The sequence below is a fragment of the Pseudorca crassidens genome, chromosome 2 (assembly GCF_039906515.1).
Source record: "Pseudorca crassidens isolate mPseCra1 chromosome 2, mPseCra1.hap1, whole genome shotgun sequence".
NCBI lineage: Eukaryota > Metazoa > Chordata > Mammalia > Artiodactyla > Delphinidae > Pseudorca > Pseudorca crassidens.
Genome location: NC_090297.1, coordinates 139,782,928 through 139,810,255, shown reverse-complemented (window position 1 = coordinate 139,810,255; position 27,328 = coordinate 139,782,928). Strand labels below are relative to the sequence as shown.

The following is a 27,328-nucleotide window of genomic DNA, read 5'->3' as shown; positions in this document are numbered from 1 at the left end:
TTATGGTTTTCTCTGGGTATATGCCCAGGAGTGGGATTGCTGGATCATATGGTAATTCTATTTTTAGTTTGTTAAGGAACCTCCATACTGTTCTCCATAGTGGCTGTATCAATTTACATTCCCACCAACAGTGCAAGAGGGTTCCCTTTTCTCCACACCCTCTCCAGCATTTGTGACACACATATTTTAAATTATCACACTGGTTGTTGTGTTGAGCACAGACTACAGAGGATTAAGGTGCGGTTGTCTGTTGTCTTTAATAAAAAATATCAGAAAGTTTTGAAAGCCAACAAGTCAACATTTATATGTGAGTGACTAGTATGAAAGGGCTCTTGCTAGTGAAACTGGAAACACAATATACCTCTGTTTCTAAAGGCTGATGTTTATTCTTTGAAGTTCTTGCTTAGATGACAAGTAAATAGGAAAGCTCATTTGTTTTTACCCTTGCTATGGAAAATGCCTTCTTAATATAACCAGCTTACTTCCTTGCCTTAGTAAATGCTGTATAATGAACAAAAATAAATTAACTCAGTTTTCGATGATTGAAGATTTGCATTACTTCAGTATCCTACCTAATTCTTGCCAATAGCCAATAATTCATATTAAATAAACATTTAGATATAGATGTACATGATATATGATTGGCCTGAATTTCTACACTCTAGAAATTTGATTATTTGTTTTCAAATGCCTTGCATGTTTGCTTTTTGTTGCACATTTTTCTCCTAAGAGCAGACTGCAAATGAACTCTGGTTAATGAATTATGGCAAATCAAGATGTGTTTTTTTCCCTGTGATCTCAGCCTTTGAGGGCTACAGTGCACATCATTTGCTGACTCTACAGGTGATTATGATACACACCAAATAATTACAGAAATTCATCATCTTGATTATAGAAATTCATCATCTTGTTTCTGAAATAAACATATTACTAACCTCAACCATGTTATTCAAAATATAGATCAAAACAGCCTCTTTTGTGATAAGCCTGTACTTTTATAATCTTCTCTGCTATTTTCTCTCCAGCAACATTTTTCTGGACTGGCAGGACTGCTAACCAGATTTTCAAACCAAGGGTTATTTACAACTTCCAGTACATTTCAGTGAAATTAATTTGAATTGTCCTCCTTTTCACCAGCTTCTCAATAAATCTTGTTGGCAGTCTAAATAGAAATATCATCAAGTCAGTCTAGCTTGTGGCAAAAATCACCACTGTTAAATGTTCTGCCCAGAGCTTGCATGGTCAAAGAAAAAAAAAAAAAGGAAAAAATGAGGAGAGAACTTTTCAATAAACATGAATAGAACAGAAAACATAAAAATATGTGACATTTCACAGTATATGGAAAAGAACAAAATCCCAAAGGAACGTTGCAAACACACCGTGATGGTTTTCTAGGGCTGCTACAACGAAGTATCAGAGATTGGGTGACTTAAGCAACACAAATTTACTTCTAATTGCTCTGGAGGCTAGGAATCTCAGATCAGGGTGCAGGTTTGATTTCTTCTGAGGCCTCTCTCCTTGGCTTGTAGAGGGCCATCTTCATGTTCACATGGCACTCTTCCTCTATGCGTATATGTGTCCTAATCTTCTCTTTTTATAAGGACACCAGTCATATTGGATTGGGGCCCACCCTAATGACCTCATTTTTATTTAATTAATTCTCTAAAGCCCATCTCTCCAAACACAGTCATAGTCTGAGATATTGAATGGATGGTGGGGGCTGGGGGGAAGGGTACATAATTCAACCCCTGACACACACTATTTAGGAAAAGTGCATGGTATAGATCTGCTGTAACCTATTAACTGTTTAATGAACCATGATTTTTGATGCTTTGAATGTGTTAAGCCCAGAATACAGCATTTGACATCCTCACTCCACATATGGAAAATGACCACTAAGTCTCTGTGTGACGTGCAGACTCATGACAGAGAAAATACTCGGAGGCACTCGCCCACTTTCTGTTCAGCGTCGGGCTCTGCTTTCAAGGGACAGCCATTAGCCAGGCTCAGTACATGTCTTATGAAGACTCTTTCTTTGCCAGGTGTCCTAACATTTTGTATGATTCATGAAGCCAGATAAAAAGAATTGTTCTGTGTTTTCTGAAAGACACCACAGAAAAAGACATCCCTTTGCTCTGTATTTTTTCCAGCCATATTTGTAACACTGCAGCTTCCCACTTGGACCAGGGAGATGGAGTCCCACCCACATCAAGGCTAGTACTGGGTAGGTCTCCATAGTGGCCATCACTTCTTGCCTCTCATGAACCTGGCTTCAGAACCCTTCTCAACAGAACCACTACCATGACTGTGACTGAGGTTGACACTTGAAATGAAACTTACTTAGCATCCCTGGCCCAAACAAAATGGGCTGCCAGAAGTTCCAACTTACCTCTTCGCGCTAAGCAGCCCCTTCAGCCAGGGTGTATAATTACCAATGCAGTCTTAATTCTCGACTAGTCAAGCTAGGATGGGTCTCTGTGTTAGCAAGAACCGTTCTAAAAGAGCAGGAATGAAACCAGGCTTTGTGGAGCCTGAAGTTTATACAATGTGAGGGAAGGGAATTTCCTTTTTTTTTTAAAAAAAAAGCATAAAATTATAGACAAAAATTTATAGAATCTCTCCCAGGGCCTTGGAAGAGTCTCATGCAAGTGAGAGGCTTGAAGCTTAAGCTTCATTCACTTCAAATCTGTCCCTGTCACAAGGAAGAAGCTGCCTCAGAGTCAAAACCCTTCTATATTAGAAATTCACTCCCTCACTTCCCTTCCCCCATCCACCACTCATGCACTTCCCTCCTTCAGTCCCTGTATGTCTGTGTCTTGTTCTAGATAGGCTTTCCTGCTATTGCCTTTCTTTGACCTCCAGTCAGCTTTGGTCCATGGATGGTAACAGAATGAGGAAGTTAGGCCATACAAAACTGGGGCTGAGCTTGAGAAGTACCAGGCCACAGAGAGTACTGTCGTCTCATTTAGAAAGGAGCATGTATTTGGTTACTCTCCTTATGAGGTTAAACAGAAATCACATTTTGAGTGAACTAAAGACCAAGCTCCAATATTTAACAGATGAGGGCGAGCCACCCCTCTCTTATACCATTGAGAAGTGGGTACGGAGGTTTCTGGAAATTACGTGTACAATTTATATAAAGAACCCAAAGCCTCCTAGGGAAAAGGAACTAAAGTTACTAAGTATTTCCACAGAGATTTAAAGTTATAAAAGCTAATGGGACAGACTGCATTGGCTTTGTCCAAGGTGGGATGCCGAAAAAGGCAATGAGATCCTTGAAGGAATAAGACACCATAAGAGTTGACTGAGACTGAATCAGATGACTGGTCCCTGCCCTAAGACAATCAGAGGGGACATTGGTTCTGGATCTATAAGGTGCATGACACCACCTAGACTCTATAGGGGCAACACTGGTACTCTCCCCAAAAAGCTATGAACAGTAGGCAGGGTGAGTGGAACTACAGAGCCGTAACATTGGAAACACAGACCTTCTTTACGGCAGAGTGTTCATAGCTGAACATAAAACTGATGATAGAGGAACATCTTTTACACTAGCCATCTTCCTCTCCCTAGCCACCTTCACTCACATCACTCAGTTTCCACAGCATTTCCTGGAGCACCCACGAGCCCTTGATTCCAGTTCTTCCCACCAGGGCAGTGACAGTGGCTTTGGAGGCAGTGGCATATCTGGGATTCTGTTGCATTCCCAAGTATCTGGGAACCCTTTACAAGCCCTATATTAGGGAAGCTTTTTAGCATAGTGCAAAAGGTATGGATTTGGAAGTGAGAGAGACCTAAGTTTGAATTCTAGCTCCAACATATACGAGTTGTATTATCTTAAGCAAGTAGACTTATCTCTGTAAACCTCAGTTCCTTCTTTTGTAAACTGAAGTTATTGTGAGTAATAATTGAATGGATTTGTCTAAAATACACAGCACCATATCTAGCATAGCATGTCCTCAGTAAACATTTGTTCTTTGCCTTTGTACTACCAAAGATTTCCCTGGCAATGTTTAGCCAATAGGAAGTTTTAATTTGGAGTATGGAATCAAATCGTGCTCAAAACAAGCCCTCTTGTTATCACCGTCACCTGTACATCACTATTGTAATCCCACGGGAAGCTGCAGTCAGACCTATGTAAGAATATATGGAGAATAAAAAGACATCATAAATTGGCCTTAAGTTTGAACACTATATAAACAGTAGGAAACAAGATAAGAACACTAGGCATCCGTCAGCTTGGGTTGGATGATAAGCCCCCCAAAATGTAGATATGCTGATGATGTGGATAAAGAACAAAATGCATATGGAATCAAATGACTAGAACCTGAAATAACTTGCTTCAGAGCAAGTAGGAAAGAAAGTAAGCAAACTGGCTTCAAGAAACTTTCCTGGCAAACCCCACCTCAAATGGATCACTTACTTACTGTGAGTTCTCTCCGCCTTTAAGAATATGGGTTGGGCTTCCTCACCCTACACTTATCTCTATCCACAAATCATTTTATGTTTCAGGTTTTTGCCTCCTTAAATTTATTGTCAATTCCACCTGGGATGAAACCATAGTCTCTGTTTCTTTGGTATACTCCTCTTGGGTAGGAACACAAGAAATAAAGAAAAAATCAATGAAAAAGAAGGGAGGAAGGAGGCAGCAAGGAAGGAAGGAGTAGGAAGAAAGCAGAAAGGAAGGCCAGCTTTGAAAGGAAGGCTGAACTTTGTGGTGAAATATCCCCATGCCAGGAACGCTGGCCATCTGCAAACTGTTTTCTCTTGGCTGTTCTATTGAACTTGAGGCATCCACCTTCTTGTAATAGGTGCTTGTTGGAGAATTCAGCATAAGGAACCATCTGCCATGCTGGACCTGAATCATCAACAAAGGCAAAGAACTCATTTATAGCCCCTATTGGTCATTAGTGACTAATTAAATGTGGGAAGCAAATGCAATACTTTCCAGGACAGCTGTTCCACATAGAGATAAGGCAACAAAAATATTTGCACAACTGCTTTTATAAAGAGTTCTGGGTTCTTTGAACCCAAATCCAGGTGTTTTCTATGATGACAGTATGTAAAACATGGAATAAGTAGCACTGGCAGAAGAACTTGAAAATGAGTAGTACTGGAGTCCTCTTCAACCCCACCCACGATGATGGAGAGGGGATCATTACACTTGCCCAAACATGCTACCTTCTAGAAGACCCTTCCCACCTCTCTGAATTCCCTTAGTGCTATACAGGGCTCATGAGGCTCTTATGATGCATTGCATTGGATTATCATCCTTTGGATTCCTGTCTTTTTATTTCTACCACCTGTAGATTTCTTAAGGCAGTAACTTTGCCACATTCAACTCAAACCTGACATAAGACTAAACTTAGAGCCTTTTACTGAGTCTACAATGAAGAAACATTGCTATAAGTTAATAAAATTCTCATTGTCTTTTTGTTTGAAATTTGTTATCTATTTCTTCATGTGGTCTTGAGCCCCCAAATCCAATCTATGGACTTTGTTAAACAAACACAAGGCGGCATGATCTAATAGCAGAAACATGACTAGGAGATCGGGAGCTAGAGTCTAATTCTGGTGCTTTTCCTAAATATAAAAGTGAACTTTGGTAAGTCACATATCTTTCTTTATACCTCAATTACTTCATCTATAAAACAAGGGAAAAGAATATCCACCCTGCAGAGAAATAGGGGAGGGGAGGGGAGGGAAGGGAAGGAAAGGGAAGGGGAGGGGAGGGGAGGGGAGGGGAGGGGAGGGGAGGGGAGGGGAGGGGAGGGGAGGGAAAGGGAAGGGGAGGGAAGGGAAGGGGAAGGGAAGGGAGGAGACATTTATTGGTGCCTATTGTATGTCAGACACTGGGTTAAGTGCACATACATGAATCTCTCTATGCAAGTCTCATAACAACTTTGCATCAGTTTCCCAGCTTTACAGATGAAGAAACTGAGACTCAAGGAAAATAATTAGCAAAAGGTCAGTCAACTAGCAATTAGCAAAGTGAAAACACAGACTCAGAGAATGTAACTCCAAAGTCATCAGGTCAAGCTATTTGACACCGTGGGGGGTCACTGACCTGGCGCATGATCGTTGTCAAGGATACGGAGGTGAGCTAAACAGAAGGCTAAGTGTCTGGGAGAGGATGAAAGCACCTAAACAAATAAGTGTTCCAGAGCGTGCATGGAGGATTCCTCCGACCCACCCTGCTCCTTTCAATGAGGCTGTAAAAACTAAATTATGTAGAAATCAAAAGATGTATTCTTTAAGTGCTTGTGCCTAATACTGTAGTTCTTACATTAGGAAATATACTTTAAATAAATAATTCTTGGTCTCTGTCCTCAAGGAGCTTATAATCTCATTAAAGAAAATATCAGTGCTTCACTTACATAGAAAATTCACTCACATGGAACTATATATTCCATTAGAATAGCAGACAAAATTGATATTGCTAATTTTGCTTTTGAGCTTGACAACTACTGCAACGAAGACCAGTGTCTTTGCAATACAATGAACACAATGTTGTCATACGTCAGGGGCTTCAACTTTCTGAATGTTATGTCAGCTAATCATGATTACTGTGCTTTTCCTGGTAGCCTTCCATAACTGACTCCCTACCCTCAACATCCTCTTATGTCCTTAGTTGAGGATGGTATTTCAGGTGAGGGCTTCTATTTAAGGTAAGGGCTTTTCCGGGGTCTCTCCCATGTACACATGTTATTAAACTTTTGTTCGATATTCTCCTGATTAATAAATAAACAAACAGCCTTAAAAAAAAGAAAGAATGAATGAACAGAACCTCAGTAACCTGTGGAAGAATATAGAGATATGTAAAATATATGTTAATTGGAGTCCTAGAATAGAAGTAGAGAAAAAAATAATAATCCCCAGGTTTCAGTAGGTTTGTAAAATAAATATTCTACCATCCATATTCTGGCTTTGACCATATATTCCTCTGTAATTAAAGGCACTTTTTGATTAAACAATATTGTAAAATTTTAATAGTTCTTCTCACTTGAAACAGTAGTATTAACTTTTATTCATAAAATCTCCTCCTCATATACCCAAGAATTATGAATACTACACATGAAATCAAAACATAAAAAATACATAAAGGAAATTTCAAAAGAAAGTCAATCCAAACCCATACACCTATGGTCACCTAATCTATGACAAAGGAGGCAAGAATATACAATGGGGGCTTCCCTGGTGGCACAGTGGTTGAAAAACCGCCTGCCGATGCAGGGGACACGGGTTCATGCCCCGGTCCAGGAAGATCCCACGTGCCACGGAGCGGCTGGGCCTGTGAACCATGGCCGCTGAGCCTGTGCGTCCGGAGCCTGTGCTCCGCAACGGGAGAGGCCACAACAGTGAGAGGCCCGCATACCGCAAAACAACAACAACAAGAATACACAATGGAGAAAAGACAGCCTCTTCAATAAGTGGAGATAGGAAAACTGGACAGCTACATGTAAAAGAATGATATTAGAACATTCCCTAACACCATACGCAAAAATAAACCCCAAATGGATTAAAGACCTGAATGTAAGACCAGACACTATAAAACTCTCAGAGGAAAACACAGGCCAATCACTCTTTGACATAAATCTCAGAAATATCTTTTTTGATTGACCTCCTAGAGTAATGAAAATTAAAATAAAAATAAACAAATGGGACCTAATTAAACTTAGAAGCTTTTGCACAACAAAGGAAACCATAAGCAAGACGAAAAGACAACCCTCAGAATGGTTGAAAATATTTGCAAACAAAGCAACTGACAAAGGACTAATCTCCAAAATATACAAGCAGCTCATACAGGTCAATATCTAAAAAACAAACAACCCAATCAAAAAATGGGCAGAAGACCTAAATAGACATTTCTCCAAAGAAGACATACTGATGGCCAACGAACACATGAAAAGATGCTCAACATCACTAATTATTAGACAAATGCAAATCAAAACTACAATGAGGTATCACCTCACCCAGTCCAAATGGCCATCATCAAAAAAATCTACAAACAATAAATGCTGGACAGGGTGTGAAGAAAAGGGAACATTCATACACTGTTGGTGGGAATGTAAATTGATACAGCCACTATGGAGAACAATATGGAGGTTCCTTAAAAATCTAAAAATAGAACTACTGTATGACCCAACCATCCCACTACTGGGCATATACCCAGAGAATACCATAATTCAAAAAGAAACATGCACCCCCATGTTCACAGCAGCACTATTTACAATAGCCAGGACAGGGAAGCAACCTAAAGGTCCATCAACAGAGTAATAGATAAAGAAGATGTAGTACATTTATACAATGGAATATTACTCAGCCATAAAAAGGAACAAAATTAGGCCATTTGTAGAAATGTGTATGGACCTAGAGACTGTCAAACAGAGTGAAGTAAATCAGAAAGAGAAAAGCAAATATCGTATAATAACGCATATATGTGGAATCTAGAAAAATGTTATAGATTATCTTATTTGCAAAGGAGAAATAGAGACATAGAATATACCAAGGGATACAAAGGGGGAAAGGGGTAAGGAGGGAGGAATTGGGAGACTGGGATTGACACATATACATTATTGATACTATGTATAATATAGACAACTGATGGGAACATACTTTATAGCACAGGGAACTCTACCTAATGCACTGTGGTAACCTAAATGGGAGGGAAGTCCAAAAGGGAGGGGATATCTGTATGTGTATGGCTGATTCATTTTGTTGTGCAGTGGAGGCTAACACAACATTGTAAAGCAACCATACTACAATAAAAATTAATTAAAAAATAAAAATTTCTTTTAACTCCCCCCCAAAAAAAGAAAGTCAATCCAAGAAATATGAGATCATTAACTAATAATTACAAAGTAAATGAGTGTGAAAGGATGTTTTATATTATTTTTCCTTCAGCAGCCCTCACTTTTGTATTATTATGGGTCTTTTACAAACAGAATTTTCTTGAACTTCTTACTTTATTGTTGAAATAGTGTTTAATGCACACATAACCCATAGGCTTAAAATCAGGGAATCATTGTCATTATATATTCATTGTGTTATAGCTAAAATGCATTTTCAAAATACTTCTCCCTATTGCATATCACAAAGGATTGACTTTTTTATCCTTCTATACACAAGAATAGCTACTGATTATTTCTTTGTTCAAGCAAGCATTTGGAGAGAAAAGCCTCAAATACCAATAGGTGGAAACATACCACCACCACTTTTTTAAAAAAGTGACTGAAACATATATACCTCCCTCTTTTGAACAGACAGAATTCCTATTGCTAGCACAGTGAATTCATATTTAATATTTCACAATTATCCTGTAAAGCAAATACTCTCTCTAGGACTGTCTTAAAATCTAGTCAGATATCAATAAACCCCTAAGTTAAGAAGAATTTACTGTGAGATGAATACCCTCCTATTTTGGTAATTGTTTAGGAAAGTTCACTGCTTAGTGGAAGGAATCACAAAAGAATGGGGCTAAGTTTCTCAGGGACTAAGACAGGAAAGGTTAAACATTAGAGGAGTGAAGGCTCTAAGGCTCTTCATCTTTCCCCAGTAGAGCCATTTGCATTTGGGCCTCAGATGCTACCAGGTAGAGTTAGGTGCAGTCTCTCCTCCCACTTAATCCATTTTGCTCTAAATTATTGAGAGATGAGAAGTCTCGTGGGAGTAAAAAGCCTAGGACCCATATTCACTCCGTTGAAAGTCACAGGGCTTACCCCCAGGGATGTTAGGACATCAGTGTGAAGACAGAAAAACAGACATCCCAAGTGGAAATTCACCATGGTGGTTGAGGGTTTCCTAGTCCTTGGGCATAGTGGCATGGACACAGTATGCATCAGCTACCAGAACTTGTCAAAAGTTGTCCTCTATATCTTATATAGAGGAGAAAAGTGTCTCTGTATAAACTGAAAGAGCTGTTGTATTAAAGTGCTCATTTGGGGCCCCAATACCCTTGTTTGGGGATTCTTCTGACTGGGGCTAATATTGAAGGGGAATATGACCTTTTTCTCACCATGGACACATTAGGGTCAGAGGGAACCAATGGAAGCAAATGAGGTTTCACGACCTGCAGGTGTGTCAGTTCACTAAGAAACATTCACTAACTTCCTTTCCCAACCCCAGCGGCAAGGTGGTAGCGAAGAAGCATTAAAAGCATTAATTCCTGGCCATGCTGTGCATCAAAGGGAACCTTACAAGTACTTAGAGCAGGTAATCTTCAAAAAAGATGAAACACTCCTGCAAATAAGAAGGATTGGAGCCATGGTAATCTGTATAATAAACAGCAGCTAAGTATTATTGATCCCTTTTCATAAAGCAAGCATTGTGCTCCACACGTATCACTTAATCCTCAGACCAAGCCTATGAAGTAGGTACATAATTACCTCCATCCAACAGCTGAGAAAAATTAGGCTGACCCAAGATCACACAGCTGGCAACAATCAGATTGCAGAAACCATGCTTTCAATTTGTGCTGTCCACTACAGTAACCACTAGTCACGTGCGACCACTTAAATCTTAATAAAATTAAACGAAGTTAAAATTTTATTTTCCCAGTTGCACTAGCTACAGTTCAAGTGTTCATTTGTCACACATGGTTAGTGACTACTGTATCAGGCAGTGCCAGTTGTATAGAACATACCCATCACTGCAGAAACATCTATTTGACAGTGCTGTTTTAACAATTACACAAGTCTCAGGAAGGTTAAAGAAACAAAGTAACTGTGCGCGCGCGCGCGCACACACACACACACACACACACACACACACACACTCCACACTTCCCCCCCCACACACACACACACTCACACACTTTCCCCCCCACACACACACACACTTTCCCCTCATGGCTCTCTAGTGGTTTTAGTGAGATGAGCATCATCACAGCCGGGGATGACAAGAGAGAAACAGAACAGAACAAGAGTCAACAGTATCACCATTGGGGATCATGGAGGAACTTGGAATGGTGGGAAATCACATAAGGCATTGAAAAGACTTCTGTGCGGATAACTCAAGAAATATGTAAGACCAAGCCTCCTACTTACTTTCACATGTTAAAGGAGGAGCCCTCGGGCTTCCCTGGTGGCGCAGTGGTTGAGAGTCCGCCTGCCGATGCAGGGGACACGGGTTTCTGCCCCGGTCCGGGAAGATCCCACATGCCGCGGAGCGGCTGGGCCCGTGAGCCATGGCCGCTGAGCCTGCGCGTCCGGAGCCTGTGCTCCGCAGTGGGAGGGGCCACAACAGTGAGAGGTCCACGTACCGCGAAAAAAAAAAAAAAAAAAGGAGGAGCCGTCTGTTGAAGAGAGGCATAGACATCCATGTTACAAAAATAAATGTGACCCATTTTGCTCACAAACTGGGAAGGCTGGTATTCCATCAGTTATACAAGTAGCATAGACATCGCGTATTTGACCAGCAAAGTTCAAGAAGAGTCAGTGTTTCTAAAATTTTCTGAACGTTTCCAAAACTTCTCTTAGAATAATAATTGTGATAAGAAATCATAGTTAATGTAAGACGTGGAATTTTTAAAGCATTTTTTTTCTTAGTTGTGAAAAGAAACATATCAGAGCGTTACAAATAAAATTCTAATACGCTTGCTCGGCATGGCTTCTCTCAATAGTAGGAGTGCCATATTCTGTTGCTGAACTGATGTTTCTTTAGAATTAATATTTATACCAAAAGACGATTATACAATACAGACCTAGTTTAAAAATCTATCACAAGTTTCAATAAGTGAAATTTTAATGCTGTTTATATTTTAGGGATAAAATTTACCAGCTAGCTACAGTTCTGGATCACAAACCCAAGTAGTTATGATTTCAGATAACATTAGGAAACAGTCTCTAATTTGTATTTAAGAAAATAGCAAAATCCTTTTTGTTAAGTAGAATTTCACTTCTCTTCTCTCCCAGTAATTTTTATCATAAATTAATTTGATAGCAAACAGTATTCTTGTGTCACTAGAAAAGATAATTTTACTTTTTAAATCAACAAATTTGATCCTACCACTATCCCTCCCCAAATCATAAGATATGAACCTGGTAAATTCACACTGCATAAAAGGTTCCATGGTGAAACATCTCCCTGAGTTGGCTGTCTAGCTGCCCTCTTCCCCAAAGCTAATCACTTTTTGCAGTTTCTGATATATCGTTCCCAAGATATTTTATGTAGACACAGGCGTAGGTGTGTATGTCACTTTTAAAAACACAAATGGAAACATCACAGTAACAATTGTTTCAGGCAAAAATCATTAATGGCTGGGCAAATTAGTAGACAAAAAGTATGATAAATAACAGGATATTCACACAGTCTCCAATTAACTCCCCATAAGATACTTATTAATAAAAGAGGAAAATATAATAATTTGACCATGGAGAACTCTGGAAGACACCACCTTAACCAAGTGATCAAATTGACATCTCCAGCAATGAGAGGTGTCTCCAGATATGAACAGTGAAGTATACAACACCACTTCTACAATATTCTGGCCAAAAAAAAATTGTAACCTGAGTCAAATCACAAGAAAACATTAGAAAGACCCATCTGAGGAACACTCTACAAAATATGTGATGAATGCTCTTCAAAAGGATCAAGGTCATGAAAGGCAAAGACTGATGAACTGGGGATGCTGCCCCAGATCAAAGTACCCTAAAGGACAGTAGTGGAAGAAATGAAAAAAATTGCAAAAAGTCTGCAGATTCGTTAATAGAATTGCATCAATGATCATTTCCTAGTTTTGATCATTGTACCACAGTCATGTAAGGTGTTAACTTTGGGGTAAACTAGGTGAAGGATTAAAAAGGAATTCTCATGCCATTTTTGCAACTGTTCGTAAATATAAAATTATTTCAAAATGAAAAGTAAATTTTTAATTAAAAACACAAATAGCAGTGTTCTGTATAGACTTTTCTCTTTCATTTCTCACTTAAAAATATATCTTGAGGATTACACCACCTATATGTATAATATATATATACATATATATATACACAGATACATATATACATCTATATAGCTACTGCATTTTTAATGGAATGTTCCATTTTATAGATTCATATTATATTAGCCAGTCCCTTATTAATGAGCACTTGGGCAATTTCCTAGCATTTGCAGGAAATAAACATCCTTCATAAAGGACTTTATAAAGGATGTAAAACTTTCTGTACACATAATAAAGCCACTCTAAATGTACAGTAAATCTGTGGCCCCCTTCCTGTAAGACAGAATTGGTGTTGGGGGCGCTCATGCAGGGTAACAGATGTGGCCACGTCATCTATCAAATCCAGATTTGAGAAAAATCAAGTGTTATTTGCTGATACTATACATTCTCAATGTTGCTGTTAAAATGAACTGAGTTTTAATATTGTCTCCTATAGTGAACACATCTCTTTGACTTTTCCTTCTCTTGTAAATTCTTTAATTTGGGAGTACAGAAAAGCCAAATTATCACAAATTTTACCAATTAAGACATTTTAAACAAAACAAGATGAAATCATATCCTAAACTGGAAATTCAAATGAACCTATCTTCTCTAGGAATTAAGACCCTAACCAAATCATTGGTATTCAGATTAGCTGTTCCAAAGATCTGTATCCTAAAGCATGTCTAAGAGTTTAAGATAAGCTGGATAATTAAAGGATCTAAGTACACTCTAAATGTTGTAATAAAATGCTAAAACGCATTGATCTGCAAAAAAAGATTGTACGATAATCAGAAAACTCTGAATGTCATAGAATAACCTTGCTTACTTTCCATTTGCCACTTTAACTTACTTTAGCAACTGGACAAGCAGGCCATTCTAATCCGAAATCCATTCTAATGAAAGAGGAGAGTTGTCTTTTTACTTTTTAACTTTTTATTCTCATAATTCGTTTCTCTTAAAGTCTTCTGTATTTTTTTAAATGTGGTTTTTCTCATCTGTCAAAGGAGGTGGTTGAACTAAATATTTTTAAGACCTCTTCTAGCTCTAAATTCTGCTGTATGATAATCCAAGTGGGATCATAATGTACACTGATACGTGCAAATCCTCAGGGAAAGAGGCTTAAGCAGAGTTGAGAAAAGGAGGGTGAGGAGAGGACTGGACCAGTTGCTACAAATTATATCATATTCCCAAGACTCCCTAGACCTCATGCCTGGAACCTGATTTAGGTCTCAGAGATGGCTGTCCCAGCCTTTCTGGAAAGTGGGGAGTGGAAAGAGGGGCTGGGGGGACCATTTTCCAAGGTGGAGTGAGTTGAAGTGCCTGAGCTGTATCTGGGTTACTGATTTGTGGTCATTATTGAATGAGACTGAACGATTTAAGATTAAAAAGCTGCATCATGTCATTGTTAAGCATACAGCTCTGCCCTTAACTAGCTCTGACCTTGGATAAGTCACTTAAATGCTTTGAACCTCAGTTTTCTCATCTACTTCCTTTATAGGTTATTGTGGTAAGTGACATAAAATAGTATAAAGCCCACTTTTACATTATCATTGTTGTTGTTATTATTGTTATTACCATTGGGTCACTGGCCTAAAAACTGATTCAAGGCATTTAATACAGAGAATTGTAATACTAAGTAAGCCATTAAGCTAAAAGAGCTGTAATAATTGATGAACAATAGAAGCCTTTCCATCAGCATAAGTAACACAGCCAGGAATCAGTAGCAACAATAAGAAAAGAAAGAGACGGATGGCCTTTTCCAGGTATTGATTTGAAGGCCAAACATCATTATTCTCATAATTCTTTCTCTTTTAAAGTCTTCTACATGTTCTTATCATTAAAACAGTGTCTATAGAGCATTATGTTGGCTATTTCACAAAGTGAATGAAAAATTCCCTTCCATTCTTTAGCTTATAACAAACCAAGAATAAATACAATACAACAAACCAAAAAACATTTGAGTTTTCTCCTGAAGATCAAGTAAATAGAGCACTGGATGAGGTGCAGAATCGCTATTAGGATTCTTTATTTTTTCACAGAGGACTTAATGGAGATGATGAGATATTAGGAGTCATCTGAAGGAAAAGTTAGGATGCTGTATTAGTTTCCTGTGGTTGCTGTAAGAAAATACCACAAGCTTGGCAGTTTAAAACAACAGAAACTTAGTCTCTCACAGTTCTGGAGGCCAGAAGTCCAAAATTAGTATCGCTTGAGCACAATCTTCCCTAGAGCCCTCCAGAGATTCTAGAGGAGAATCTGTTCTTGCCTGTCCAGCTCCCCGTGGCTGCTGGCATTCCTTGGCTTGTGGCTGCATCACTCCCGTGCATTTCTGTGTTCACACTATCCTCTCCTTCTCTGTGCCACATCTCCTTCTCTCTCTTTTTTTTTTTTTTTTTTTCCCTTCTCTCTTATAAGGACACTTCTGGTTGGAGTTAAGGCCCACCTAGACAATACAGAATAATCTCACATTTCAAGATCTTTTATTTAATCACATCTTCAAAGACCCTTTTTCCATCTATGGTAACATTTACAGGTTCCAGAGGTTAGGATCTGCTACCTTTGGGGGTCAATATTCTGCCTACTCACATAGTTCTTCCCTTTTAGGAAGAGCAGTGTTCAAGAAAGCTTGCAATCAAAGTAAGGCATGCAGAGTCTGTCACAGACACAGGAGCAAAGTGTTTGTGTTTTTGTTGCCCTTGTTGTTTGTCAGAGCATCTAACTGAGACCCTGAAGGAGAATGCACTTCCTGAGAGGTAAAATCCAATCAGTAGGGGATCTGGAAGAGAGAAAGAGTGTGGTCACAGGAAAGCCCAGGGATCATAGATCCCAGCCTCAGCAGGACACTGGGCTGGAAACCAACAGTACTTTCCAAAACCCACCTATGGGTTTTGAAGGGTCCACCCTGACACCAGCCAATCTTAGCCTCTCCACCAGGACCCCCAGAGGCTCAAGCAGAGACAGTCACCACAACATGCCAATCCACCCCCATCTACAGTTCAGTTAGTTACTGGATTGCCCTTTCTGTTCACAGTTCTGTTGCATTTCCATCTCGTTCTACTCTTTCTACCAGATGGTCTGCTCTTTCTTATTATAGCCAAGAAAGATTTAGATTAAAATAAACCCTCTATAGTCATCACCTAAATTTTAACTTAAGCTTAATACCCATCTCAATATCAATTTTTACATTCGTGGTCTTAGTAAAATGTATCGAGGGGCAAACAGGATGACAAAGACAAACTGCTTGGTTTCCCTTGTACCCTTTGAACGAAACTAAGGGAACGAAGCAATTTTCCAGGGAGCTAATGAGTTTAAGTTCTTTTTATCACTATAACTTGGGTGTTGAATAATATCCTCCATGTGACAGCCTGAGAGCAGTCACCAATCCTAGTTAAAAGAGATTGATTGCTCTCTAGGAAATACAAAGGGCCTGTCCCAAGAGATGTTTCAGAGGAGAAACTATGTATGGCTTTAGCTTCTCTCCCACAATGCACTCCAGCATGGTGTATAATCCCCGGGCCCTATATCAATCCCTGGGTTCAAACCCTTGCTCCAAGATTTGTCATTCGTGTGAATTGCTTCAGAGGAATTCTTTTGAGGGTTAAATCAGATAATACATGTTTTATCTATCAATTTAGCTGGGCTACAGTGTCCAGTTATTCAAGCAAACATTAATCTAAATGTTACTCTGAAGGTCATTTTGTAGATGTGATGAAAGTCCATAACCAAGTAATTTTAAGAAAGGGAGATTATCCTCGATTATCTGAATGGGCCGGATTTAATCAGTTGAAAGGCCTTACCAGCAGACCTGAGTCACCCCAGAGAAGGAGGAAATTCTGTTTGTGGAATGCAGCTTCAGCTCACACCCAACAGTTCCAGCTTGTCTGTCCTTCCTAACAACCCAGCCTATGGACTCCCCATGATCGCATATGGCAATTCCTCAAAATAAATCTCTTAATATATATTATATCTCCTATTAGTTCTGTGTCTCTGGTTGAACTGTAACTGGTACAACATGTAAAGAAGAATAGAGACTGACACACAGTAAGGGCTCAGAAAATTTTTGTTACTATTTTTGGTAGTGGTGGTGGTGGTGGTGGTGGTGGTAGTGATGGTGGTGGAATTGTTACACGACAGAAACTTCTGGAATTTCCCAACATGTCCAGTTTCCAACATTATGTCCCATTAGTCCCAATAAGCACATTCTTTTTTTTGTCAGATCATGTGACTCAACTCTGGATTCAAAAAATACAGCTACTAAAATAATCCATTTACACTATTTTGTAATAACTGTAAATGGAGTGTAACCTTTAAAAATTGTATAAAAAATTACATAGTCCCACCCTATTTTTGTCAGTATTAAGTCTAATGAATTCCACACCCAGCCCCCCAAAACAGGATAGATTTGGCCTTGGTTCAAAGGTAGCCTGTATCAGTGGACATGTTATTAGCTTGATTACAGTGATTATTTAGCGATGTACATGCATATTAAATCATCAAACTGTATGCCTTAAACATATACTATTTTTTTTTTTTTTTTTTTTTTGCGGTACGCGGGCCTCTCACTGTTGTGGCCTCTCCCATTGCGGAGCACAGGCTCCAGACGCGCAGGCTCAGCGGCCATGGCTCACGGGCCCAGCCGCTCTGCGGCATGTGGGATCTTCCCGGCCCAGGGCACAAACCCGTGTCCCCTGCATCCGCAGGCGGACTCTCAACCACTGCGCCACCAGGGAAGCCCACATATACTATTTTTAACTGTCAATTATATTTCAATTTTTAAAATGTAGCCTGTAAATATTTTTTTAAAAAAATACTCTGCTTAACAGACAAAGCAACATCACATTCCAAATCATTTCATGCAATTTCACAGACCAATAACTAATACGCTTCCCAATACAGATACATTTTTAGGCAACCAGTAGCCTAGAGAAATTCTTCGCTAATTTGTATTAGTACAAATTCTACCTTGGCATTTTTTAAAGCCTAGGAATTATATTATTTCTTTCAGTTAGCTTTCCTTGTATTTCCAATAGTCTTTAAATATATGAATTTTCATCTCCTCCTTTCTTCCTCTGTTATTTTCCATTTAACATGACAGGATTCCTTAAGCCTCTATTAATAGCTTTACTGTATCTGTAATTGCTTCAAGTTTGTAGCAAGAGGCATACAAACAACTCTTAGACCTAGTAAATTTGCATTTTCTACTTACCGAAATGTCCCATGCAAATTTGAAGTATCATACAAGGTATTTTTCACTTTTTCTTTCTAACAGTCTCTGTTACTTCAATACTGTTGTGTCCTCCAGAAGTATGCTTTACTGACTCAGTAAGTGACTACATTCGAAAGTCACTTACTGAGCATCTACTTGAGCAAAAAGAATGTATTGCATTTCCTATCTCATGGAGTTTTTGACAAGGATGAGAGATAAACACAAATAACTGTATTATTTGGAAGACTGATATCTGCCATTGGGATGGTTCAGACAGTGTTACGGTGATTCTGAGAACATAAAGCTCACATCTGGTTGAAATGGGTGATGAAACTGAGAAAAGCCTAACGGTAGAGATGGCTTCTGAGAGGATTCTTAAAGAACGGTTAGGATTTCAACAGCCTGGCAACAAAGTAAGGGCCATTTCAGAAAATGAAAACAGCACATGAGTCCTGGGAAGTGACTCACTTTGTACATGAATAAAGTGAGAGCCAGACAAGAACTTGCCCATGCAAAACTAGAGCATGCAGCTAGTTAGTAGTAATAACCCCAAGAGAGTCCAGAAACCCAAGGAAGCCTGTACAGTATCTTTTGTCCACAGTTCCCTGTTCCTTATAGTTATATTCTGAAACAGATCTGAACTGCTGGGCCTTCCATTAAGAGGCCATCAAGACTAAACTCTCATGCCTTATATCACTTTCTGTTCAACCACTCTCAGAACTCTAATGTCCTATCATTCATCCACCCATTGCCCTCCAGTCTGGATCCCATAGTCCTATGTCCACCCTCTCCATTCTTCTCTACCCTCTTCTTCACTGGGCCATATGGAACCCCCTGTCTGTCTTCCCTTTCTCTGAATGGTTCCTTCACCTTCTTTCTCTAATTGAAATCTTATTCTTCCTAAGGACAAAAGCAGAGTTTGCTTTTTTCTTTACAGCCCATGAACTTCAGATGCTGGTTGGTGTCCTCCTAGCTCCCAGTGCTACTTTCAAAGCTTTCATTTGCCCTTTTTTTCTTTAAAATACCCAGCTTGTGGGCTTCCCTGGTGGCGCAGTGGTTGAGAGTCCGCCTGCCGATGCAGGGGACGCGGGTTTGTGCCCCGGTCTGGGAAGATCCCACATGCCGCGGAGCGGCTGGGCCCGTGAGCCACGGCCGCTGAGCCTGCGCTTCCGGAGCCTGTGCTCCGCAACGGGAGAGGCCACAACAGTGAGAGGCCCGCATACCGCAAAAAAGAAAAAAAAAAAATACCCAGCTTGTTTGAAGCCCATACCATAGGCCTACAATTCGCTCACTTCCACTTCCTTAGAGAGCACATATATCAATGTCCTGATCACTCCCCCACTTACCAATGACTTTTTTCTCAGCTCATCACCCTTCATGTCCTCATTATCTTCCATGCCCAGAAAATCACTCTCCCCCCTCTCCTTCCTTCCTACTTGCTTGGAACATCAAATCTGCTTCAACTCAACTCTGGCCATATTCTAGAAACTGAAGTTTGATAGAGAAAACCATTTATGTGTATGGTGTTAGGGAGTGTTCTAATTTCATTCTTTTACATGTAGCTGTCCAGTTTTCCCAGCACCATTTACTGAAGAGGCTGTCTTTTCTCCATTGTATATTCTTGCCTCCTTTATCAAAAATAAGGTGACCATATGTGCATGGGTTTATCTCTGGGCTTTCTATCCTGTTCCATTGATCTATATTTCTGTTTTTGTGCCAGTACCAGACTATCTAGATTACTGTAGCTTTGTAGTATAGTCTGAAGTCAGGGAGCCTGATTCCTCCAGCTCCGTTTTTCTTTCTCAAGATTGCTTTGGCTATTTGGGGTCTTTTGTGTTTCCATACAAATTGTGAAATTTTTTGTTCTAGTTCTGTGAAAAATGTCATTGGAGAGGGTGTGGAGAAAAGGGAAACCTCTTGCACTGTTGGAGGGAATGTAAATTGATACAGCCACTATGGAGAACAGTATGGAGGTTCCTTAAAAAGCTAAAAATAGAACTACCTTACCACCCAGCAATCCCACTACTGGGCATATACCCTGAGAAAACCATAATTCAAAAACACTCATGTACCCCAATGTTCATTGCAGCTCTATTGACAATAGCCAGGACATGGAGCAACCTAAGTGTCCATCGACAGATGAATGGATAAAGAAGATGTGGCACATATATACAATGGAATATTACTCAGCCATAAAAAGAAATGAAATTGAGTTATTTGTAGTGAAGTGGATGGACCTAGAGTCTGTCATACAGAGTGAAGTAAGTCAGAAAGAGAGAAACAAATACCGTATGCTAACACATATATATGGAATCTAAAAAAGAAAAAAGGTTATGAAGAACCTAGGGGCAGGACAGGAATAAAGATGCAGATCTACTAGAGAATGGACTTGAGGACAGGGGGAGGGGGAAGGGTAAGCTGGGACAAAGTGAGAGAGTGGCATGGACATATATACACTACTAAATGTAAAATCAATAGCTAGTGGGAAGCAGCTGCATAGCACAGGGAGATCAGCTCCATGCTTTGTGATCACCTACAGGGGTGGGATAGGGAGGGTGGGAGGGAGGGAGATGCAAGAGATATGGGGATATACGTATATGTATAGCTAATTCGCTTTGTTATAAAGCAGAAACTAACACACACACAAAAAAAAGAAAAGAAAACTATTTAATACCCCTAATTAGTTCCACAATAAATTCATGACTCAGAGTCACAAATGGGTACCTGATACTTCCCGACATGTACTCTACTTACACTTCTCCAGTACATTGCTTTCCAACTCTCGTAGACAACTATTACATACTTCTTCCTCTCTCTTCAAACATCACCTCAGCCCTTGACCCTACCTCATATTTTCCTGAGAAATAAGAAGCAATTTATTTATTTTTTTTTATTTTTATTTTTTTATTTTTATTTATTTTTTTTTTAAGAAGCAATTTAAATGGTGTTCCCTTGACTTTCTGTTTACCTACTTTCTTCTGTACCTATTCTTTCTACCTTCCTTCCTGACATTACTTAGTTGTGTCTATTCTTCTAAAAAAAAAAAAAGCCCACCTGCTCCACTGGGATCTCCTGATCCACATCCTCTCATTACCTTGCAGTTTTGCCTTCTCTCTCCTGCATCACCCATTTTTTCCACTCTTCTGAATCCGTCTCATCTGATCTAGTTTACCTGGTCTTAAAAATCACCCTCCCTTGACCCAAAGTACCCTCTAATTTTCACCACATTTCTTTCTTTCTCTATACAGCAAAAACCTCAAAAGAGTAACTATACCTCCTGTCTCCACTTTCTTACCTCCCAATCTCAGCTTGATCACTCCAGTCAAGCTTCTGATTCTTCCATTTTCTAGTCAGGTCACCGATAACCTGATGTTGCCAAACCTAATGGACACACCTGAGCCTCCATCTTACTGAGACTTTTAGCAACATGTAGCTTTATTGACCAACTCCTACTTCCTGAAACACTTTCCTCTCTTGGCCTTAGTGTCACCCACTCTCCTAATTTTCTTCTTACCTCACCGGACTTTTTTTTTTTCACTCTTGAGCTCCTCTGTTTCTACTTAATCTCTGAACTTTGGATTTCAGGAGAAAACTTGGATTTTTTCCTTTTCTCAACCTACATTTATTTCCCAGGTGATGTCACCTGAGTCTCTGGTTCCAGTCACTTCCACCAGCAGAGTATAGATCCCTGACTGGCCTCATAGTCTTTAAAGAGACAAGCAAGGATGATTCCAGGAAGAAATTAGGTTGCACTTAACCAAGCATACTCCCCACCAAAACCAGACAGGGTTCCAAGGTCACATCCTCAGGTTCATTCACATGCCCAGTTCTCCCCAAGTAATAGTCTTTCCACAGGACAGGACATCACACAGTCTTGTCCAGAGCTATCCTTTCTGTTTAATGTTCACGGTCCCACTCTGAAGTTCCGGAAGTCCCTCTTCCTTCCTCTCCCAAGTCCATTTCCTGTCACAGAATATTTCAAAGTGAAATCCAACACAACCACCTCTCATTTACACAGATCTCCTGACTCTGTCTGAATCCAGGATTTTTTCCATTATGTCAGGCTGCCCCTCAGACTCTTACTGATAAGTAAATTTCATTTTATGCTACCCTATATATGTCTTTTGCAAGAGATTCTTATCCTCCACCCATCACCCCCCAAAATAACTGACCAGCCATACACGGCTCTATAAAATACTAGCAGTCAATGCACTGTGGCACAGAGTTTATTTTTCCAAACAAGTAAAACAAATGCTTGGCTTAAAAATAATATACACATTATACTCAGGCATATAAGCAATATTTTAAAACAATATTTGTTTTCTCCTGTTTTCCTTTGCAACAATCTATTGGTATGTCAGATTTCAAAACAAAAGCTAGTTTCCACAGGAAGGGAAAACAGATTAAGGCAGACAAGGAAGAAAGGAATAATGTTTGCAACATTTAGATTTGAAATCTTACATAGCCTTCTCAGAAACACTGATGTTTGTTGGCACTTTACTACTTTTAATTCTGAGCATGAAATTCAAACGTCTATGGAGACAAAACTACATAACTATGAACAAAACAAACAACACACTGGTCCCTTCCTGGTGTGAACTTTGGATAAATATGGCAACTCTTTCCAGTTGTGAGTGTGCATCTCTCCTTCTCTAGCCACTTTAAAATAGGTTGGATTCTAAACTGTCAGGAAGGATTCAAGTGACGACTAAATTAAATTAAGGTATAAAGAAAGGTCTCATTTCATATTTCTCATAGCATGTTCTACTGACAATGCATTGGGTAAGGATGTTTATGATAAAGTCTGTACTTTTGTTTGGGTTATGAATCATTTATTTTTCACTTTTAACAGGAACCAGACATTGCCTCATTACTGTCTTGTCTAAGAAGTATGTCTTGCAATGAATTTTGGTAAGGTCAATTTTTTTTCCCACTAGAGTAGTATGTGTGTTAAAAATTAAAAGATTACTAGATGACCTAAGTCAGTGGTTCTGGAACTATAAATCTGTGGCTAGTAAGTATTAACTCCTTTTTATCAGAAATTCTGAGACTACATAAGAAAGATGTATGGGAGCAGTCAGATTCCTGAGACTTACTGACCATCATTGAACTAGGTACAGAGGAAGGGACCACAAAATAACTATGTTCTAACTTTGGGTACCTCAGAGGACATAGACGTAGATTATTCAATACCACATCTATTTGCTACTTGATCTTGGCATTTAAGGTGTATGCTTGAGCCAAGAGTTCAGTTGATTACTGATAAAGGCAGGCATGATCCTCAGTGGCCTAAATGTTTTAAGAGCTCTATTTCAATGTCAGCTCCACCTTGTACCAGCTACGTGACTCTAGGCAAATTGATTAATCCCTTAGCTTCACTTTTTTCTTCTGAAAATCAGATTGCTAATATGTAACCTCGGCAAAACTGTAGTTTGGACTTAATTATGTAAATGTACATACAGTATCTGGTTCCCAATAAATGTTAGTTCCTTTCCCTTGCATAATTTTATATCAGGAATCAGTGGCAGATTCCATCATATCACAATTGCTTACGGATTCACTTGGGTATTCACAACAGTATTCACTTATATGTTGCCCCTTTAGAGACAAAAAGATTTCTAGGGCTTTGGAGCTAATGACGAGCTACCTCCATCTGATACCCATCATGGATAGAATGCACAGCTTACAAATGCCGTGGAGGCGGGTGGTGGCTGCGGGGTCTGGGGTGGGGGCGTGGAGCCAGGCCTGCAAGGGGCTGGGCAAGATGGCGGCCATGGAGACCAGTCAGCACCCCTGACCCTGGAATCACTGCCCACCGATCCCCTGCTCCTCATCTTATCCTTCTTGGACTACCGAGACCTAATCAATTGTTGCTATGTCAGTTAAAGACTTAGTCAGCTATCAAGTCATGATTCGCTGTGGAGAAGACATTGCAAAAACTACCGGCTGATACCTGAGGAAGAGAAAACACAGAAGAACCAGTGTTGGAAATCCCTCTTCACAGATACTTTTCTGATATAGGAAGATATATTGACCATTATGCTGCTATTACAAAGGCCTGGGATGATCTCAAGAAATATTTGTAACCCAGATGTCCAGATGGTTTTCTCTCTGAAAGAGAGTGCTTAAGAGGAAGACCTAGATGCTGCAGAAGCTCAGATGGGCTTCAAACTTCCAGATGATTATCGATGTTACTATCATATCCACAATGGGCAGAAGTTAGTGGTTCCTGGGTTGTTGGGAAGCATGGTGCTGTCTAATCCTATCTTTCTGAGGATTTGTTAGACATCTACACAGCTGCTGGAGGCTTCCAGCAGAGACAGGGACTGAAATATTTTCTCCCTTTAACTTTTTGCATACATACTGGTTTGAGTCGGTACATAGCAGTGCAAGGGCTGAAACAAAAATGAAGTTTTCTACTGATCTTGGAGAGAGAGTAATGAGTGGTCCTGAAGAGAGATCTTAGTTCTCTGCCCAGGAATTGAACGTGGGTCGCCTGAGTTGAAAACCAGGAATCCTAGCCACTATACCACCAGGCACTAGAGGCTAGCAGCAAAGTGGCCCTGGCTCTTTCCCCTGTTTGAAAGCAAGAATATTTCAAGGAGGCAAAAATTGTAAAAACAGGTACAAAGTTTATTATTAGAGATACAGCATAACATGTGGGTGAGCACACAGAGAAGCAGTTTGCTTATTTAAGTCAGAAGCAAGGCAGAAATACACACCCAGAGAGAAAGAGTATGGGCATCCTAAATGAGAAGCACAATAAAGAGGTGATTTAAATCACTTATATGGGACAGTCCTTCCGGGTTTTTGTTTACCTTTGGCCAATTTTCTTATTTCTATCTTCACACCTGACCTGCCCTAGGACCCTCCCCAACATGCATGCACAAATTTTTGCTAAGATGGATCCCACCCCAGAGGCCTGTGGGGGGTATGTCCACACTTATTATGGGGTGGCATCCCCTCCCTTTTTGACCCCCAAGGAGGCTTCCTGCTCACGTGCAGACAGGGAAGTTTTCCTTGATCTCAGGAGTGGTCATCTTATCTCTTTACTTCAGCAGAGCTCAGCTTCTGCCACTAGCTTTGTCCTTGGAGCGTCTGCGTGAGAACAAAGCTTCAGTTTTACTCCACTTGACAAACACCAGCTGTCCAGCCCAAGGGCCCATCTATCTCCTACCTCACTACCAAATGTCTGACCAAACGGCTCAGAGTCCAGCTGCTACTGACATGTTTATCATAGGTGCTACTTTGACTGACTGGTTTACTTCTTATATCAACAATGTTGTATCAGGTGGCTTCCCTATCATCAGAGACCAAATTTTCAGATATGTTTATGATCCGGAGTGTGTAGCAATGACTGGGGATATTACAGTTTCAGTTTCCACATCGTTTCTGCAGGAACTCAGCTCTGTATACCCACCCCACTATTTCTTCACATACCAAATCAGGATTGAAATGTCAAAAGACGCACTTCCTGAGAAGGCTTGTCAGTTAGACAGTCGCTACCGGAGAATAACAAATGCTAAAGGTAATGTGAAGGGACTTTCCTGGCAGTCCAGTGGTTAAGACTTCGCCTTCCAGTGCAGGGGGTGCAGGTTCGAACCCCGGTCAGGGAGCTAAGATCCCACATGCCTTGCAGCCAAAAAACCAAAAACATAAAACAGAAGCAGTAGTATAACAAATTCAATAAAGACTTTAAAAATGGCCCACATCAAAAAAAATCTTTAAAAAAAAATTAAAAAATAAAGGTAATGAGGAAGAAGTTCAAGGACCTGGAGTTGTTGGTAAATTTCCAATCATCAGTCCAGGCTGGGTATATGAATACACAAGTTGTATATTCATATATAACATCACGCTATATGGAAGGATATTATATCTTCCTTTTTTTTTTTTTTTTTTTACTTTAAAGACAAAATCTTTAATGTCACCTTTCCCTGATTCCATATGGCATGTCCGACACTCAGGGTGTCTATAGCTCGATTGGAAATGGGTCCTAATAAACATGAAGAGATGCAAGAGAAAGAAGAGGAGGAGGAGGAAGTAGACGATTATGACCATTGGGCAGATATAGATGAATCTGATGAAGAATACTAGGAGGAGAGACAGAGGAGAGTCTTTGATGCTCCCCTTCAAAGATGCCACTGCTCTCACCTTTTTTTAAGCAAGCCTCTGCTGATGGAAGCCCTGGGATGAATCCAGCCTGTTGAACAAATTTCTCAATAATGTAAATAATCAAATTGTTCTCAGCTTATAGCAGGAAAACTAGCATGAAATATCGTGCCAGGCCCTGGGTTCTATGAGATACTACTTTAGGAATTGGATTGTTTGGGTTTGCTTTGTGTTTTTGAGGTAGAGGAGGAAATGGGAATCTTTTTTTTCTCTAGTGGGAAAATAGTTCTCTAGAAATTTCTAGAACAGACATTTCTTTGTTTAAAAATATTTTATACTTATACAGATATGGAAATGGGAGAGAATTGTTTTGAATAAGGATTTAAAATGAGGCAGAAATACCTACACAAGGATAGAAAATATGTGACAATGATTCTGTGAAAAGACTTATAAGTTATTTAGAAATGAACAGAATTTGTAATTAGGCTAATGCATTTAGTGATTCCTATATATTTTGTACTCACAGGGAACTAACTGACTAAATAGCTTGAATGCTAGTTGTTTGTCCTTTCTTAGACAATCTGTCCTTGAATTTAGAGTTTTCATCACAACAACCTTGAATTTAAAGTCTGTTAGTATGACTTTGACCTTGAATTTAGTCTTCAACTCTACCAACCTTGAATTTAAAGTCTTCAACATTATGACCTTTATCATATTGTTCACAGATGCATCATTTTTGAAGTGTAGTGTGTAAAATTATGTATTGTGTTGTTGACTAACAAAAGAGTCTCCACAATGTCTCATGTAGTCTAAATTTGTAAACACTGCTTCTGTTTTGTTTCCCCTTGAAATACTTGACTGTCTAACTTTGTGATAATGTTAAAATTAAGTATGTTTTCCCGAAACATGAATTTTTTTGTAATTATATAAATGAGAGTTTCGAATGAAATCCTCCAAGTCTCAAAACTCACATTTTGAAAACAAATTTTGGTTCCAATCCTGTATTTTGCGTAATTGCCTATTTCCCATAAACTAATATTAATAAGCAAAAAAAAATGCTGTTGAGCTAAAATAATAAAAATATTAAGGCC

At 39.5% G+C, this 27,328-nt stretch overlaps 1 long non-coding RNA gene and 2 pseudogenes across 1 annotated transcript in view; 2 read left to right on the top strand and 1 right to left on the bottom strand.

Moving 5' to 3' along the window:
• The window catches only part of LOC137211896 (uncharacterized), a 214,777-nt gene extending 196,530 nt beyond the window's left edge, over positions 1-18,247 (bottom strand). The window contains exon 1 of the long non-coding RNA XR_010937271.1: positions 18,129-18,247. This is a non-coding gene — a long non-coding RNA (uncharacterized lncRNA). The remainder of the gene's footprint in view (positions 1-18,128) is intronic.
• A 5,645-nt stretch (positions 18,248-23,892) lies between these two features.
• On the top strand, positions 23,893-24,538 carry LOC137209386 (F-box only protein 3 pseudogene; annotated as a pseudogene).
• A 777-nt stretch (positions 24,539-25,315) lies between these two features.
• LOC137209379 (F-box only protein 3 pseudogene) lies at positions 25,316-26,321 on the top strand (annotated as a pseudogene).
• Positions 26,322-27,328: the final 1,007 nt, after the last annotated feature.